Raw genomic sequence first — 16,589 nt, forward strand, 5'->3', positions numbered from 1 at the left:
TATTATTATTTAGAGAAAGTAAAGCACAGTCTTCCCTGATTTTTCTCTCACTAATTCTAAATCTCCAGGAAGAGAAACTACCAGAAACAACTTCCTCTTTGAGTCTTGAGGAGTGCCTGCCCACTCTAGTCCTCTTCAGTGAGCCTCCCGATGGTTCCACCGCAGCCTAAGCCGATCGGATCAGGGGCGAGCGCTTCATCTCATGGGCAAAGCTGACTGGACCAGGAGTGGGCGCCTCACTCTCATGGGCAAAGATGATTGGACTAGGGACAGGGGCCTCACCCTCCTGGACAAAGCTGATTGGGCCAGAGGAGGGCGCCTCACCTTCGTGGCCAGTGTACCAGTCAATGTTTCCACCCTTGCCCCAGCTGATCAGACCAGGGGTGGGCACCTAGGAAGCCACTGGCTAGGATAGACCAAGCTCATCTGCTCTCCCAGAGGGTTTGCTGGTGAGCTGTAGAAAGGAGTCCTTGGTGAGTATGTCCTGGGGCAGGAGGAGCAGATCAGGCGGGGGGCTGAGGCATCACGAATGTGGTGGAATAGGGAAGGGCCAGCAGACGTCCAACCCTGAAAGGCTGGAGATGCGCTTGGGACCCAGAGCCACTGCCCTGCTCCCGCGCTGAGCTTTTCCTGACCCCTCACTTCCCGCCTTCTTACGGTAACCCCCCTCTTAGCCAAGCTTGTCCCCCGTCTGCTGCGACAAGAATTTCCAAACTCTTCTCAGACACGTCAAAATCGGCCTGCATGGCAGGCGAGCGGCAGCCACAGTCCATTTGCAGCTCCTGAGAAGAGCGCTGAAGGTTGATGATCAATACGCCCCCCTCTCTGGCTCGTCAAAGCAGGAGGGGAAAGAGATGAGGCCCTCTACATATTCAAGGACCTCTCTTGATTATGCAGTTACTTCACTTGTTATTTTTATAGTCAAAAGGACCCACTAATACGTTCAAGGAATTTATTCAAAATAAATATTGGACAAATATTTAAGCTAGACTGAGCGGTGGGGGGAGTAACAGAGCATAGCAGCCAGCTTGCATCCTTTCCTGCGCCAACACACTCCTTCACCCTCACCAGACAATTTTGCATACCTTTTTATAATTAATTGCTATTGTTTTCATCTCCAGAGCCAAAATATTTTACTCTCTGACACATCTGTTGGGCATTTGATGTATGTTTTCTCCTTTGTCTTTCTGATGGTGAGCCAGTAACATGGAGTCTGGCCTGCTTTTTTTTTTTTTTTTTTTTCAGATGAGAACGCCAAGGCCCCACAGGACCAGTAGGTGCATTGCCCAAGATCTCAGGCGGTTAGAGGCACAGAAGAGAACAGAACCAGGGTCCAGAACTCCCGATCTGCTGCTCCTGCCAGTACCCTACACCATCCTCTTTACCTGCAGGCAAAATGTCCTCATGGAACTGGAGCTTTGGGAACCTGCTCAGGCTTCCAGAACTGCTGCAAGGTCACCACCTCCTGGCAGACCTCCTGGATGGCCCCGGCAACATGTGACCTCCAGATCCAGGTTTGCGCTGTGCTTTCTCCACAGAGCCACATGTCTTTGTACCTTTTACCTCCTGTTGCGCTCCAAGCCCTCTTGAGGTCAAGATCCTGGGTCGATCAACTTCATGTTTCCTGTAGTGCCCAACTCAGAGCCGATATGCATTTATTGGGTGAATGAGTGCATAAGTGACTGAAAGAAGGAAAAGAACAATATTCTATTGGAAAGTGGGCAAGCCCTTTATAACTGGTAGCCAGTGATGGTCTGAGAGATGAGAGAGAGTAGAGGTGAAGAGCCAGAGTGGCGGGGACCTGGCTCCTAACTCCCATTCCGCCCCTCACAAGCAGTGTGACCTTAGGCAATTTCTTTAATCTCCTGTGCCTCGGTTTACCTGTCTGCAAATGAGGATAATGTGAACCTCTCGCTCCATTGCATTGTTGTAAGAATTAAATGAGAGAAGGCAAGTAAAACATTAGCACAATTCCTGGCACATAGTAAGTGCTCAATGAACACTTGCTATTAAACAGACATAATTTTGCAAATTGGAAATCATGCCTGCCAGAAGCTTTATGTTTCTTCTCTGTGAAAATAAGGACCCATCCTCTATATTTTCTCTTTGTGAACGAGGTGCTTACCTTAGGCACAAAATTTAAGAGGGGGATCTGAAAAACTCAATAATCAAGAGAAATATTTTTTATTGTGTTAAACCTACACAACATAAACCTTACCAATTTCACCACTTTAAAGCGTACAGCTCAGTGACCTTAAGCACGTTCACAATGTCATATAGACATCACTACCACCTATTTCCACTAAACAATAAACTTGCAAGATAATAATATTTTAATGCAATAGTTTTAAAATCAAAATTAATGCAGAAAAAGTCATGATGAAGAAAATATCAAAATTTTAAATAAAGGCAGGATTAGTATACTGAAGTGGATTAAACATTCTTTAAAGTTGTCACTTGGTAGAGAGAAATCCCCAAGCATGGCAATTCTCTCCATTGCAAATGAGTATAAAGTGCTCATTGAACACTTGCTACTAAACAGACATTAGCAAAGAAGTAGATTTTTGAAAATGCTATTGATAAGTTTGCTTCCATTAAAGGCAGAAAAGTGAAATCATAGTAAATTCTGTTTGGGATATTAATAAAATAAAATATTCACATTTAAAATAGTCTTGTGAGTTTTAATACATCTACTTTTCAGTTTTTCAATAATATTTTCAACTACTTTTAATGTTCTGGGAAAAAACAATTGAAAAATATGTCAAAAGGTGTATATTGGGGCACACGTTTTTCCTTCTGCCTTGGACTCCAATAATGGTTCCGCACAAGCTATATTACTAACGCTGTGAATATACAATTTTGGTATTTTGCTCATCATGGGATTTTGGCATTAATTTTGATTTTAAAAGTCTGTATTAAAGTATTATTTATGTTGATTATTGAATTTTTGGTTGTCCCTTAATTTTTGTTCTTGAGGGAGGGCCTTACTTTCCTCACCCTAATCTGGCCCTGCCTCAGGAGCTTCCAAGAAACTTGCACATGACCTCCCTCCAAAGAAGAGTGAATGTCCACTTGGGGAGACAGGCTTTACGCACTCACCCCTCCAGAAGTATGTGGAAGGAGAAGTTGGAAGGTCTGGTCACTGTGTTCCTCTTCTCACCTACAAACAGCTTTAGAACCGGACCCAGTACAAAATGGAAATGCAGGGCTCTTGTTCACAAATGAAGAATTTCAAGATGGCAGCCAGCAGGGCATTACGCCAAGTGCGGGGCCCTTCTGAGCCTGGGGCCCCCAGAGCTGGCTCTGCTCTCGGCATTGGCAAAGGCGGTCCTGGGTGACCCCCTCAGACCTCCTCTTGTCTTGCAGGTGTGTTTGCCTTCTTACCTCTTCTCCATCAGCCCCACCGTGTCTACAGCAGGTTCTTCCCGTGCCGGGGAAAGGCGTCTTCCCTCCCACCTCCCCAGGCTCCTATGGAGCAAACCAGCTAAGTGCTTGTCAAGTCCATACGCATGTGAGGCAGTGGTCTTCTGCGGTGATCGTACCATATATGTGGGCCCCCCAGAGCTATTTCAATCAGCTGCCTGGCTGTTTAATAGTCATTCAGCAAACATTTGCTGAGCACCACTGCGTACCAAGCCCTGTGACATCTGTGGCCTCTTAAAGCTTCTTCAGCATTTTCCTACATCTTTTGTTGTTGTTGTTTTTAGTCTTCCAGTGGAAGTAGAGAGTTGTTATTAATTCCGTTTTCACAAATGGGGAAACTGAGCCTCAGTTACATTGAACCCAAAGTCCCCTGTGTAATTGGGGGCACTCTGAGATTTGGGTACATCTCTGACTCTGTGCCCAGTTCGGTTTTACACTGAGGCCCCTGCAGGACCTAGCAGCACCCTCCCCCCACCCCAGTCTGGCTCTGGAAGAGGATTCTGGAGGCGGTTTCCAGCAGCCCCCTCCAGCCTGCTGCTGGGCCCCACCCCCTCCCCACTCAGCCCCAGGCTCTGCTGTCACCTCCGACCTCATGCCCTGCTCTTGCTCTAGCTCCACAGCAGTGGTGTCTGGCAGAAAGAGCCTTGAAGCAGGGAGGCCCAGTCTCTGGTCCCAGCTGCACTTGGCAGGACCTTGACCTACCCATGCTCCTCTGCACAATGGGAAACAGGTCCCAGGGCACAGGGCTCGGGGTACGCAGGGGAACATGTGAAAGGGCAGGCCTGGAGGTTTCATTCACTGGAAACAACAGAAGCATTGTTTACCCTGAGCCCACTGATAGGGCAGTGGCCACATTGCCATGTTTCGGGGCTCCTTCCATGCGGGTCCCTCTGGAGCAGGCCACAGTTTCCACCTGCAAGCTTGCTGAGAGGTATCACCACTGCAGTCTCCACCAGACTCACCCCCAGCAGTCTGGCCCCGATTTACAAGCCCTTCTGAGCTCTTGATGTGTCCCCAGCACTGTGCTAGGCACAGTAGAGGACCCAAGGGAAGGACTGCTCCCTGCTCTTGAGAGCTTGCGGCCTGCTAGGGAAGGCAGCACCAAGCAGATACTCTTGGGGAACAAACTCTACCCCTTTGTGTCAGCCCCGTGAAGATGTAACCCTGATCAACCCTGTCTGAAGACAGACTTCAGGCAGACTTGATCCCACCCTCCTGGGGGAGGCATGCCGGTTGGGCACTGTGCATTCCAGGAAGCCTTCCTGGAGGAGAGGGTTATTAAGAGGGGATGGGATTCTTCACTTTTCCTCCTGGAGACACTGATGCATCAAAGAGGAACATTCTCTATATAGGGTCTCCTGGCACTGTTCCATTCTTCTCTCCCCCTCCGGGTGTAGTCCCTGCAGGCAAGCCCCCATTGGTTTTCTCACCAGTACAAGGGGGTAATGTTATGACTAACCTCACGGGATCGTGCCAAGGCAATAACAAAATAATGAAATGAAATTGCTTTGTAAACTATCAAGTGCCAGTTGCTACTGTCGTCACCCCAAGGTCTGGCTTCACTTCCTCGAACAACTCTCCGGACTGGGCACCCACCCAGGCATGGCTTCTGGGGATCCAGGTCTGAACCCAGGTCCCTGGTCTCCCCACTGTGCTCCTTCTATTCTCACGGTCCTGAGTTCTGTCCACTCGATGTGCCATCCTTCTCAACTCTTCCAGCAGGACTTCTATGAAGACTCTTGAGAAATAGTTCATTTTCTCAGGGTTACTTTTTTTGTATGGTAAAATACACATAACGTAACATTTACCACTTTAACCATTTTTTAGTGTACAGCTTAGGGGCATGAAGCACATTCACACTGTTACGCCTACACCACCCATCCATCTCTAGAACTCTTTTCAACTTGTAAAACTAAAACTCCGTCCCCACTAAACACGAGCTCCCCGTTTCCCTCCCCCAGGCCCTGGCAACCCCCCCCACCCCGTCCTGCTGTCTTTATGAATTTGACTCCTCTAGAGACCTCGAATCAGTGGAATCGTGCAGTTATTTGTCTTTTTGTAACTAGCTAATTTCACTTAGCATACATGTCCTCAGGGTTCCTAAATGTTATAGCATACTGCAGATCTTTCTTCCTTCTTACAGCTGAACGATGTTCCGTTGTACCCGCATAATACCGCATTCCGTTTATCCGTTCATCCCATTGATGGACATTTGGGTTGTTTCCACCCTTTAGCTGTTGTGAATAATGCTGCTCTGAACATGGGTGCACAGGAGTATCTGCTCAAGTCCCTGCCTCCCATTCTTTTGGACATGTGTGTATACCCAGAGGTGGAATTGCTGGATCCTAGGGTAATTCTACATTTAATTGTTTTAGGGACCATCCGGCTGTTTTCTGCAGTGGCTACACCTCTCTACATTCTTCAGGGTTACATCTGACCAGCTTCTTTCAGCCTGTGCACGGAGCGCCTGTCTTGGGGCCAGCGTGACTATGTTAGAATCGGAGATAGAAGGTAACACTTGAAAATATGAGAAGCCTGGTTGAGGTACAACTCGGGGTCTTTCAGAAAACGGAGGAGAAGCCATCAAGAGGTGTTCAAGGAAATAAGTCTGAGCACAGCACAGCGCCAACGTGCAGAACTCGCTGCATTACTGAGCCTCTGAGTGTACTTGTAATCATGGATAATTTTATGACTTCTTACCAGATGCCTGGTAAACCCCTTAATATAAAAAGCAATGATTTTTCTTTTGCCAAAGGACTTGGGAAATACCTCTTCTGAAACTGTGGATACCAGGGATACCAAGCAGAGAGCAAAAACACCCATGCAAACCTGTCTAGCTTTTCCAATAAAGAACATTATAGGAACAGAGGATTTTTTTACACGCTCATAAAATGATTATACTTGTTCTGAGAATTTCCTGGTTCGAGCATGACTGTTACAGACCTATTTCGTAAGTTGATTTATTTGTTTAACGGTATCTGCAGGGACCTGTGTTTTAATTCCAGTTGGCTTGGTTTGTTTTTTTGTTTTTTGTTTTTTGTTTTTTTTTTCCTGTTTTCCTTTCCCTCCTGTATCACATCTGAAAAATCTCTTTCCGGCACAGCACATTTGAAAGTGGCTAGAATTGTCAGGGACTCTCGGTGCTCCAAAATTCTGTTGGTGTTCTCAGCTGCTAACATTCCGGTTTGAGACTTTCCTTGCCTTGAATATTCATTGGTCATTTCTGTTGTTGCATTTACCAAAATAAAAATCTATTTCAGCTTTTTCCTCCTCAGGAAAGGGCTGGTGAGCAGTTTTCTGACAGTTGTATATTAAATGCAGGTGACTTCATGAATGCACTTTCTGTCTGGCTCAGTACATTAACCATAACCCACAGTTTCTTCCAAAGGAGCTGGAATGAATTAAATTGTTTAATAAAACCTTACTTACCTGGATAAACTCATTTCTATTTTGCATTTAGATTCCCTAATGCATCTTTCCAGACTGTTATTTGTAAAATAAAAAGCTAGACGTGTTTACTTAGAAAGCCAAACATCAGACCCTAATCCTGGTTCCTATCCAAATTCTTTGCAACATCTTTTTTTTTTACATTTCCTACCGTGTTATGAACCATTGAGTATTTCATTTAGCATGACTTGATAACTCCCACCCCAGATCCAAATGAAGAGCTGGGCACTGAATTCACATCTCTGCATACATTTTTTTCTATCACACGCCTGAAACCTGTACTATTTTGGACGGGAAGGAAGCCGAAACTGCAATTTAGAAATCGATTTTCAAGCCAGGCCTCTGCAAGAAGGCCTCGCCGGGCTTCTGGTGGAAACTCTCCAGGATTTCAAGGGTCTTTTTAAGAAGCTGCCTATAGGAATGTTGCTGCAGCCCCTGTGAAATCATTCTAGAAGACTGGATCTTTCAGAAGAGCCAACATGGTAAAGCCAGCTTTAGAGTCTCGTTCTTGGAGAAAGCTGGACCTGAAGAATCAGTCATCTTTCCTCTTCTTGCCAAAAGCAGTTTCTGACGCATAGTGTGCCTTAAGCGAGGGCTTGCTGACTTGATTAACTGAACAAATGAATAATGAGGATGACTTACTTCACCTTATTTCCCTGTTTGCCTTTTTCCAGTAAACCCGGTGCCAAATTTTATGCTCAAATACAGTGAACTATATAAGCCCGGATATTTGATCTAATTGCTTTTCCTCTTTCTTTTTAAACATGTAAGAGTTTTATTTAAACAATTTTATCATATACCTGTCTTCAGATAAAGTACTAAAGATAATGTCTTTCCGTTTGCGCCAACATCCACTGAGCACGTACTTTTTCTGATGTCGCCTCTCATCTGCTGGCCAGCCCCACGTGCCAGGAATCAGTGTTGTATTTAATAGACGAGGACACCTAAATATTTTTGTCCTTGATTTCTGGCGGGTGGGGGGAGTAGTAGCTGACATTTTTATAGTGCTTCCGACGTGTCGCATGCTATGCCAATCATTCGACAGAGTCCTCAAAAAAGACCCCTCATTTCACCAGGTAGCTATTCTGGTGGTCCCCATTTTGTGGATTAAGAAACCGAGACTTGGCAGTTAGCTAACTCACTGCAGGGCATGCAGCTGGGAAGTGGCAGGGGCAGGATTCGAACCCAGATTCCTACCTCCCAGGCCAGTGCACCCAGTATTCATAGGTGCGATGCAAGACTATCCATGTAGCAATGTTTTCGTTCAGAGGTAAATGATATGTTTTCCCTTAATGCAGCCATCCAGCTGCTTAGGGACCACTAACGGGACTTGGGATGGGCCAGGTGGGTATTCCTGCAGAGATGAAGGGCCGCTAGACCAGAAGTCACTGGAAGGAGGAAGAGGGTCTCAGGTGGCATGAACTCCCCTTCGCTGTGTGTTGGAGGGACCACTCAGGGGAGAGGCAGGGTGCTGGCTAGGCCTGAGGGAGCCCCGGCAGCAAGGAGCCTGGCCCCAACCTGGCACTGCCCGCACCTCGCGGCTCTGACCTCAGGCAAACACCTTGGCCTTTTTGGGAATCATCTCCCTCCGCGAAACAAAGGCACCGGACTCGGCGTTGTTGTTGTCCTCCGCCTCTGGTAGGTAGCTCGATGAACCCTCTGGTCCGCCCGCCCGGCCATTTGCAGGAGAGCCCGCTCTGAACGCCCTCCTGCCTGCAAGCCTGCCGCAGAGGAGGCCTTCCCGTCAAAGCGCCTGAGAAACTCGACAGGAACGGCGGAGATGAGGTGCCTGAGGTTTATCAAGTTTTCAAGATTACACCTCCATAAAGCCCTTTACAAGGCCGCTCAGCACCAGGCCGCCGAGCCTCCGCGCGCATCGCCGCCACCTCTGGCGGGCGCCAGCACCAGAGAGGCTCCGGGAGCCCCGGCAGCCCCGCCACCCACCCACCCACCCATCAGACCCACCGTGTCCCTGTCAGGAGGAGGGGCCGAAGGCTCGGTGCTGCTTCTCTTATAATCAAATTTTCACTGCGCTCTCTGACAGGTTTTTAAGTCACTTAAGGGATCTATTTATATGTGAAAGCATCAGCATCGTGCAGTAAATCCAACCACAAGCCAGTCCCGTGTTTTATTAAGTTTAAGTTCAGTAAGAGTGCAAAGCAAACGAGGGTCCCGTGTCTCTCCGTTACATCTGATTTGCGGTTCCCATAAAAAGGCCCACATGCCGCTGTCTCAGATGTGTTTTGGATTGAAAATAGGATTAATGTGCTAAAGTGTGATTAGAATGGTTAAACGCGATTAATTGGAACAGACTGCTGCTGCCAGGGGAGCTCCTCCGAGGCTGGCCCCGCTCCAGGTTACCAAGTGAACAAAGCCGGCCAACGGTCCCACTCGCTCGGCGGCCCGCCTCCCGCGCTCGGCCCGCGCATTTTCCCCTCGCCAGCCTGTCTCAGGCCAGATTAAATGCAGCTGAGAATGCGGGGCTCGCGCGGCCCGCGGCCGTCCTCCGGGAATAGGCAGGAACGGCGGCCCGGCCCGGCCGCATCGGTGCCGGCCGAGGGCCTGCGTGCACCGGGGGCAGCGGGCCAGGTGGCTGCGCCGGGGGCGGGAGTAATTTGGGTTTGTTTTTTTTTTAATGGATCTATTAAACCCCTGAACTTTAATCAAGCTGCTACCACTCTGACGGCTCTGATTTACTCCCGGAGCCCAGGCCCCCGGCCTGAAGCCCTAGGCGGCCTGCTGGGTCTGGGCCGCTGGCTCCGGGTACCCACGGACCTCCCCCGCCACCCCGCCCCCCCCCCCCCCCCCGGGGTTTCGTCCTTGGCCACCAGGCTGGACAGAACCTTCCTTCCGCCTCTGGCCCAAACACAGACGGGAGACTTGAAAGCTGAGGTAGCCAAGCTTCCTGCTATCCGCACCCCCCCCACAACCCCTTGGATGGGCTCTCTTGGCTGTGGCTGGTTTCCCCACATTAAAGTCAAGGGGTCTCCCCAAAGGCAGTCTTCCAGGCGATGGCTGCCCCCAGGTCAACGGACTGGGGGAGGAAGAGGTGACTTTCTTCTAAATTCTACTCAGGATAAAAATTTTATAAAGGAGGCACTTCTCTTTCTAGGTAGCTTGAAAAAAAATTCTTCTTCTTTTTCTTCTTCTTCTTTTCTTTTTTAAATAGTGAGGAGGAAAACTTATTATAGGCCCTAAAATTTAAAAGCATATTGCCCCTTTAAAAGGGTCATCTGGCTATTAAAGGAAATATGTCCTGGAAGGGACCAATTCCCCCCAGGTCTGCTGAAACAGGGTACCAGGCAATGGCTGAGTGTGTTAGGGAACTTTACGGTGGTAACTTATATTTTTATTTGTCTCCTGGGTTGGCTAAGTAAGGGTGTGTGTGTGTGTGTGTGTGTGTGTGTGTGTGAGAGAGAGAGAGAAAATGTGTCTGTGAATGAGTGTCCGTGTGTGGCTGTATGTGTGACTGGGTGTGAGCGTGTGTGTGAGACTGTGTGTGTGAGTGTCTGTTTCGGTGATATGTGTATCTGGATGGTACGTGTAAATGTGTGTACCCTTGTGTATCCCTGTGTGTCTCTGTGAAGTGTGTTGGGGGCGCGTCTGTTGATGAGAGGAGACTAGAAGTAAGGAGGAGGCCTTCTAGAAAGGTCAGCACTTCCAGATGTTAGCCCGGACCTGCTCACCCAGTCCTACGTAGGGTGGGCTGAAAAACCTTGTGAGGTGTGAGGGATGGAGCCATAGGATCCCATCTAAACCGGAACACCCGACAGTCAAAGAAGGTGACCCAGCATGAACAGAAGCATAATGGGGAACGAGCAGTCATCCCAGTTTGAGGGCCCAGCATGAAAGTTAAGGCTCCTGTAGCTCATCTAGACCACACAGTGAGTCAGCGGGGTGGGACCTGGGTGGAAGTCCTAACTGGTGCTCTTCTGAGGGTGGTATTTCGAGGGGTCCCATGTGGCATGTGTCCTTTTCCATTCCTGCTTCCGTTTTGTTCTCCTTCTAGAACACTCTGCCCTCTGATGCCTCCCTTCCTCCCACCCTTGTGGCCTTTGCCCACCTGCCTGGCACAGCACCCTCTTCAAAGCCCGGTCCCTCAGTCACGTTGTGGACGCTTCTCCGCCAGCATCTCCAGGGTACCCAGCTGCAAATCATGCCAGGTTTGTCATGCTTCTCCATCAGCCCCACCTGTCACTTTTCCATCAGCCTGTTACAGGTGAGGCGAAGGGATAAGAACGTTTATGGTCCTCCATTTTCTCATCTGTAAAATGGGGGCAGTAGTCCCTCAAATTTGAGACCTGCGCTTCTCATAGAAATTTGGGTGCATCTTCATTCAATGTGCGCACTGAATGAGGGCATCCTTCTTTCCCTGAAATTTAATGTTATTAAAGCAGTGCTGTGTCTTCCAGCTAATGGTGCTTGAACCGAAGAAAATTCGGAAATATTTCTCACGTGTTGACTAGAAGTTTCTTCCCCGACCCTCCCCCCCAAACCCCCACAGCCCGAAGAGCATCCAGGACCATCTGGCCAGACCCTCCCTCAGGGGAACGGGCAGGGCTCAGCTCTGTATCCACTTGTTTGTTATCCTGAAAAAAAGAAAAAAAAAATGCATCCTGGAGGTGTGAGGTCTGGAAGGGCCTGAGCCACCTGGCAGAGGGCACCAGGAAAATCAAGTGTTTACGGGGTTTACGGACAGGAATGTTTCCTCAGCCCTGCGGGCCCCACAGCAGACTCCCTGGAGCAGCATCAGGCTGTTTGAAGGGAGAAGAATGTCCGGGCCGGGATTTCTGCTCAGCCCACTGCTGGGCCTTCCACGGAGCAGGGATTCCTTCCACTGAGCGGGGATTGGGGTGTCCCTGGGGCTTTCCTGCCACCCCTCCCCGCAGGGGAAGGAGGGCTCCTCTCTACAGCTCAGGGCTGGGAAGGGGCTGAGGGAACAGGGCCTGGTGTGAGGCCCCTCCCGGTTTTAAGGGCTGTCCTCTGCACCCAGCAGGTCACTTTTCACCTCAGTGGAGTCTCTGTTTACCTCCCCTTTAAGGTGCAAAATCAATGGCCCCATCCGGCTCAACAAGCTCTGAGGAGACACCACGTCTTGCCATCTCCTCTAGCCCTGTCCTACTGTAAGGGAGGGTCGTGGTTTGAGTACCCTCAAATCCAAGCCCTGAAAAAGAGCCTGGGACCCGAACTGGTGAATGATCTAGAAGGTGGTCCCAGAAGGCAGAAGCGAGGGGAGGTGAGGAAGGAAGGAGAGCCTAAGAGGTGCCATATGGCTCTGGTAAGTGCTGTGGGCAAGCCGGACTCAGTGCTGCTGGGGACCGCTGAGGAACTTGTGGGACATACCACAGAATTGTCGCCCGGAGGCAACATGTGCCCAGCGACTTCATCCCCTTTGGGTGAGGGTCCTTCAAGGTGTTAACCTTCTGTGTTTTGAAGCCACCTCTGCTTGCAGACAGAACATGCTCCCTCAGCTTTCCAGAAAGTTCTGTGCTGGAAAACTGAGAGACAGACGCGCTTGTGTGGGAAGACTCACAAGGGCAGGATCTACTTACCACAGCTGCAGTTGGCTTGGGGGGCTAAGGTGGTAACGTGCAGGGCACCACCAGCATCTACCACAGGTGGAGCATGATTTACCACCCTGCTCAGGGCCCACCACGGGCTTCCCATTCTGGGCCGTCACATGACTCATGTGATCCCTTCATCTCTTAAAAGCTATTACATTATTTTTAAAATAATTATTTTAAAATGATTATTAAAATTATTTTTTTACAACTGCATTGGTGTAAAGATAAACCAGATCAGATTCATTATTATATGTGCATTACTATATTTGTATTTTTCTTTTAGTTTGTATTTTTCTTTTGATTAAAAAAAAAATTACAATTAAAACATCTTCATGGGCCTCTCGAAGTGTGGTAGGTCCTGGGCATGGAGCCTACTTTGCCTGGTCCCACTGCTTGTAGAAAAAGCCCCCTCCTGTCCCACGTCCACCAGGTTCTTGGCAGTCTGTCCCCCGGCCCCCCCAGGCCTGGCCTCCTGTATGGGGCCTGTCCGAAAGTCTTTTAGGACTTTGGAAGAGAGCTGTCTCAGGTCTTAGCTTAAATGTCACCTCCTCTCAGACTCCTTCCCTGATATTCTCTCTCACACCATTCTCTTGTCCTTCTAGCGCTCATCACCCTGACAACAATATGTGAATGAATTTGCTTGCTGTTGAGGGTCCATCGTCCTGTCAGGACGATAAGCTAGCTCCATGACAGTAAGGATGGGGTCTGTGTGATCCATTTCTCCATCACCAGGGCTCAACCAGGCTACTGGGGTGAGCTCCCCAGAACTCCTTCAGGAAGGCAGGGCTGGGAGGCCCAGGAGCCCTCAGCTATCCACCCTGTTCAGAGATTGCGTCTCCTAAGAGAACTCCCTTGCCCCGCGCCTTCTAGAACATTCTGCATCCAAGCACTGAACAACCTAGGGCATAGACTCGGCTCTCACTTGGGACAGCCTTTGATGGGTCATCCCAGCTGCAGAATTCCCTCTGAGGAGGGCCATGGCCTCTACTGGGACTGCATTACACTCCCCACCCCACCCCCCAATCCAACCTGCCCTTGTCTGCCTCACAGATGCTGCCCCCGGGACATCTCCACCCAACTTCCTGCATGCAATCTCCCCTCGAAACCCACCTCAGCCCGCAGTGGTACCCCTCTGAGATGGGACTATAAGAGAAATAGGAATTTATTAAGAGCCTTCTGACATTTCTTATTCATATCCTTTGAAGAGATTTATTTTATTTTATTTTTTAAAGATTTTATTTACTTATTTGAGAGGGAGTGAGCATGAGCAGGGGGAAGGGCAGAGGGAGAGGAGGGAGCCCGATGCGGGGCTCCATCCCAGGACTCTGGGATCACAACCAGAGCCTCCTGGCACCCACACACCTCATTCTAGAGTTCAGGGCACTGAGGCATAAAGACCGTAGGTAGATGCCCGAGGTCACAGCCGGGAGCTGTGCCAACCAGGATCTCCACTGGCGCTTTGTAGCGTTCAGTCCCAGGAGCTGAGAGAGGCTAGATGTAGGCAGACACTCTTGTCCATTTAGAGGAAAGCACCCAGCTTTTTTTTTTTGAAATTCAAAAGCCCAGCAGACTTCCTTCTCTGCTCTAGTGTCTTCCCACCTTCCTTCCCTGGGGCATGGAAGTGGGAGGGGGTAGCGGGGAGGCAGAGGAAGCAGGGAAAAGGGTAGTTGAATTTTTGAACAGATTATCCCAAAAACAATGTGGTACTTCAACCCTGTATTTCACAGGTGGCCCAAGGGAGGAGGTGATGGGCCCCGCACGCCTGCAAAACTCAGTGGTTTCCAGCTTCCCAGCCAGGCCCGGGTTCTGTCCACTCTGCCAGGCTGCTTCCCTTACTTTCTGAAGCCTCCTGATGACGATAAGGCTCAGTCCCTGGCACCCCGCCCACGAAAGGGCAAATCAAGTCTAGGGGAAAAGTCTGACCTTGGTGCACTGCCCAGGGTCGTGGGGGGGGGCGGTGGTGGTGGCTGGGATCCCAGGAGGCAGGGCACAGTGACGGCTGCCAAACTCCATCTCCTCCAGAGTTTCATAATGTGGTTTATTTAGTATTAAACTAAGGTCCTGGGACCTCATCAAGAAAAGAGAGCAAAGTTTCTCAGGCTCCCTGAGGAGAGATGCTTTGGCTGAGTTCGGCCTCCATTTTCCCTAGGGATTCAGGCACAACGAAGACCACATTTGGGATTCTGCCAGGCGGCCTCAACCCAGCTCCACGAAGACCCAGCTGCACTGGACCCTCTTGGGGTCCCTGGGGTTCGCGGTCCTGCTTCAGCCTGGAGCTCCTTCGAGCTGAGTGGCCTTGCCAGGGGGTGGGCCTTGGGGTCCCCAGCCAGCAGCTTCACCCTCAGCCTCCTTCCCTATGTGCATATGTGGAGCAAAGACGAGCGTCCCTTATCCGGAAAGTTTAGACGGTCACTGGGTTAGAAAAAAATGAGGAGTCTACTGCAGGACACCACGTCAGCTTTGCTTACGTGTCTCCTGTCCCGCATGCTCCATCCAAGCTGGCTCTGACATTCTTGAACAATGATATGGAGACAGTTGATTCACTGAATTCCTCTTTGGACAGATCGTGTTTGTGGGGGACGGTCCTGTGAACGAGGCAGGATTAGTGGGACATTAGCTAGCTTTCTGGTCAACTTCTTTGTCTCGTGCTGGAGCGTATGTGACCTTAGACAAAGAGAAATAAGCCTGAGGTTTGAGTAGAATGTGCTACCCACTCTTGGGTAGATGCATGATCGCTGCTGAACTTGGCCCATTTCTATATGTCATGTCATGTATGTTTTATTTTTAGGTATTTTTTAGGTACGTATGCTTTATGTGTAGCGTATCTTTCAATTTCAGATAGAGACAAGTCCCTGCCTCTCATTACTCTTCTTCAGAATTTTCTTGGATCTTGTTCCTTCTTTATTTTTCCATGTGAACCTTTGATTTGGCTTATCTAGTTGTGGGGGGCGGCGGGGATCTTTGCGTTTTTTATTGGGAATGCATCAAATTCATAGATTAACTTGGAAAAAACAAATCCTAACTTTGGGATGCCAGGTCTTCCTATCCAAGGCATAGGATGCCTTTGCATGTGATGAAATGATAATGTCTTCTTTGGGGTCCCCTGGTAGGACCTAAAGGTTTTCTCTTCTTTTTTTGAACAGAGATCTTGCCCATTCCTTGTTTATTCACCTCATTCATTCCTGCCGCATTCTGCGGGACTACGAGTCTGCGTGTCCAAGGCTGTCGAGTCCTAGGGGAAGGGGAGCAGTGCGTTCCTGCAGGTGACAGAGAGACGCCCGTTGTCCTGCTCCCGTGGCCCCTTGGTGTCTGGCGCCTTGCATCTCCTTCCCAGCTACACATGATGCCCATACCCAGACCTAGTTCCCAGGTGCCCGGATGGCCCAGGCAGCCTTCCCTCTCTAGGGTCTGAAGGCCTTCCTGGGCGTCGCCAGACAGAAGGGTCTGCCTCTCTTCCTCTAGGACCCACAGCCCAGGGAGGCTCCTTCCAGCTTGGGGAAGCCCCCTCTCCCTCTTGCTTCCCTCTTGCACGGTCTCTGGGGATTGCTTTTCAGAAAACAAGAACCAGGAGATCTTGCAGGCCAGGCAGGGTTTCTGCCTAGCCATAGAAACTGCTACTTGCTCGAAGAAGTGGAGGGAAGGGGGGGATACAGGCAAATAAAATGTCAATGAGCCTTTTGAAACAAACCTCCCATATTTCCCCCACTATCTCTCCTGCGAGGGAATCCCACCTGACCCTCAGTGTCTCCTCCCCCTTCCTCCTTCAAGTACTGCTCCAGGTCAAGCCTAGGCGTGTCCTGCATAAATCAAGAGGCCTGGCCTGAGCACTGGTCTCCCAAGGGCATCCACAGGCTCTCCAAGGTCAAGGTCCCGAGAGCCTTGGGAAGTCACAGCGGAGGGAGCAGAGGCAGTTAGCTAGCGGCTGGAGACAATTCCGTGCGCACCGTGAGGAGCCAGGCTCCGAGATGAGCCCTCAAGGCCATCATGATGAACAACTCCAGGGGCGCTGTTGTCGCAGAGCACACAGTAAACGGAGCCTCCTGGGGGTGTGCCGCAACCCAGTCCCTAATGATTTAATAAATAAAACAAGGAAATTGAGGTTCACTCTGACAACTGCTGAGCCTCATAATCTCTAATATTTGCATTATTCTTTGT

The 16,589-nt window shown here is 49.7% G+C and overlaps 1 long non-coding RNA gene across 1 annotated transcript; it reads left to right on the forward strand.

The window, feature by feature from the left end:
- Positions 1–10,590: 10,590 nt before the first annotated feature.
- On the forward strand, positions 10,591–15,748 carry LOC141373195 (uncharacterized). Its single transcript, XR_012378904.1, has 4 exons — positions 10,591–10,754; positions 10,880–11,033; positions 11,912–12,148; positions 15,578–15,748. It is a non-coding gene; the product is annotated as an uncharacterized lncRNA (long non-coding RNA).
- The last annotated feature ends 841 nt before the right edge of the window (positions 15,749–16,589 follow it).

This window comes from Callorhinus ursinus, unplaced genomic scaffold (genome assembly GCF_003265705.2).
Source record: "Callorhinus ursinus isolate GAN/ISIS: 27379988/994484 unplaced genomic scaffold, GSC_fseal_2.0 scaffold8, whole genome shotgun sequence".
NCBI classification, from domain to species: domain Eukaryota; kingdom Metazoa; phylum Chordata; class Mammalia; order Carnivora; family Otariidae; genus Callorhinus; species Callorhinus ursinus.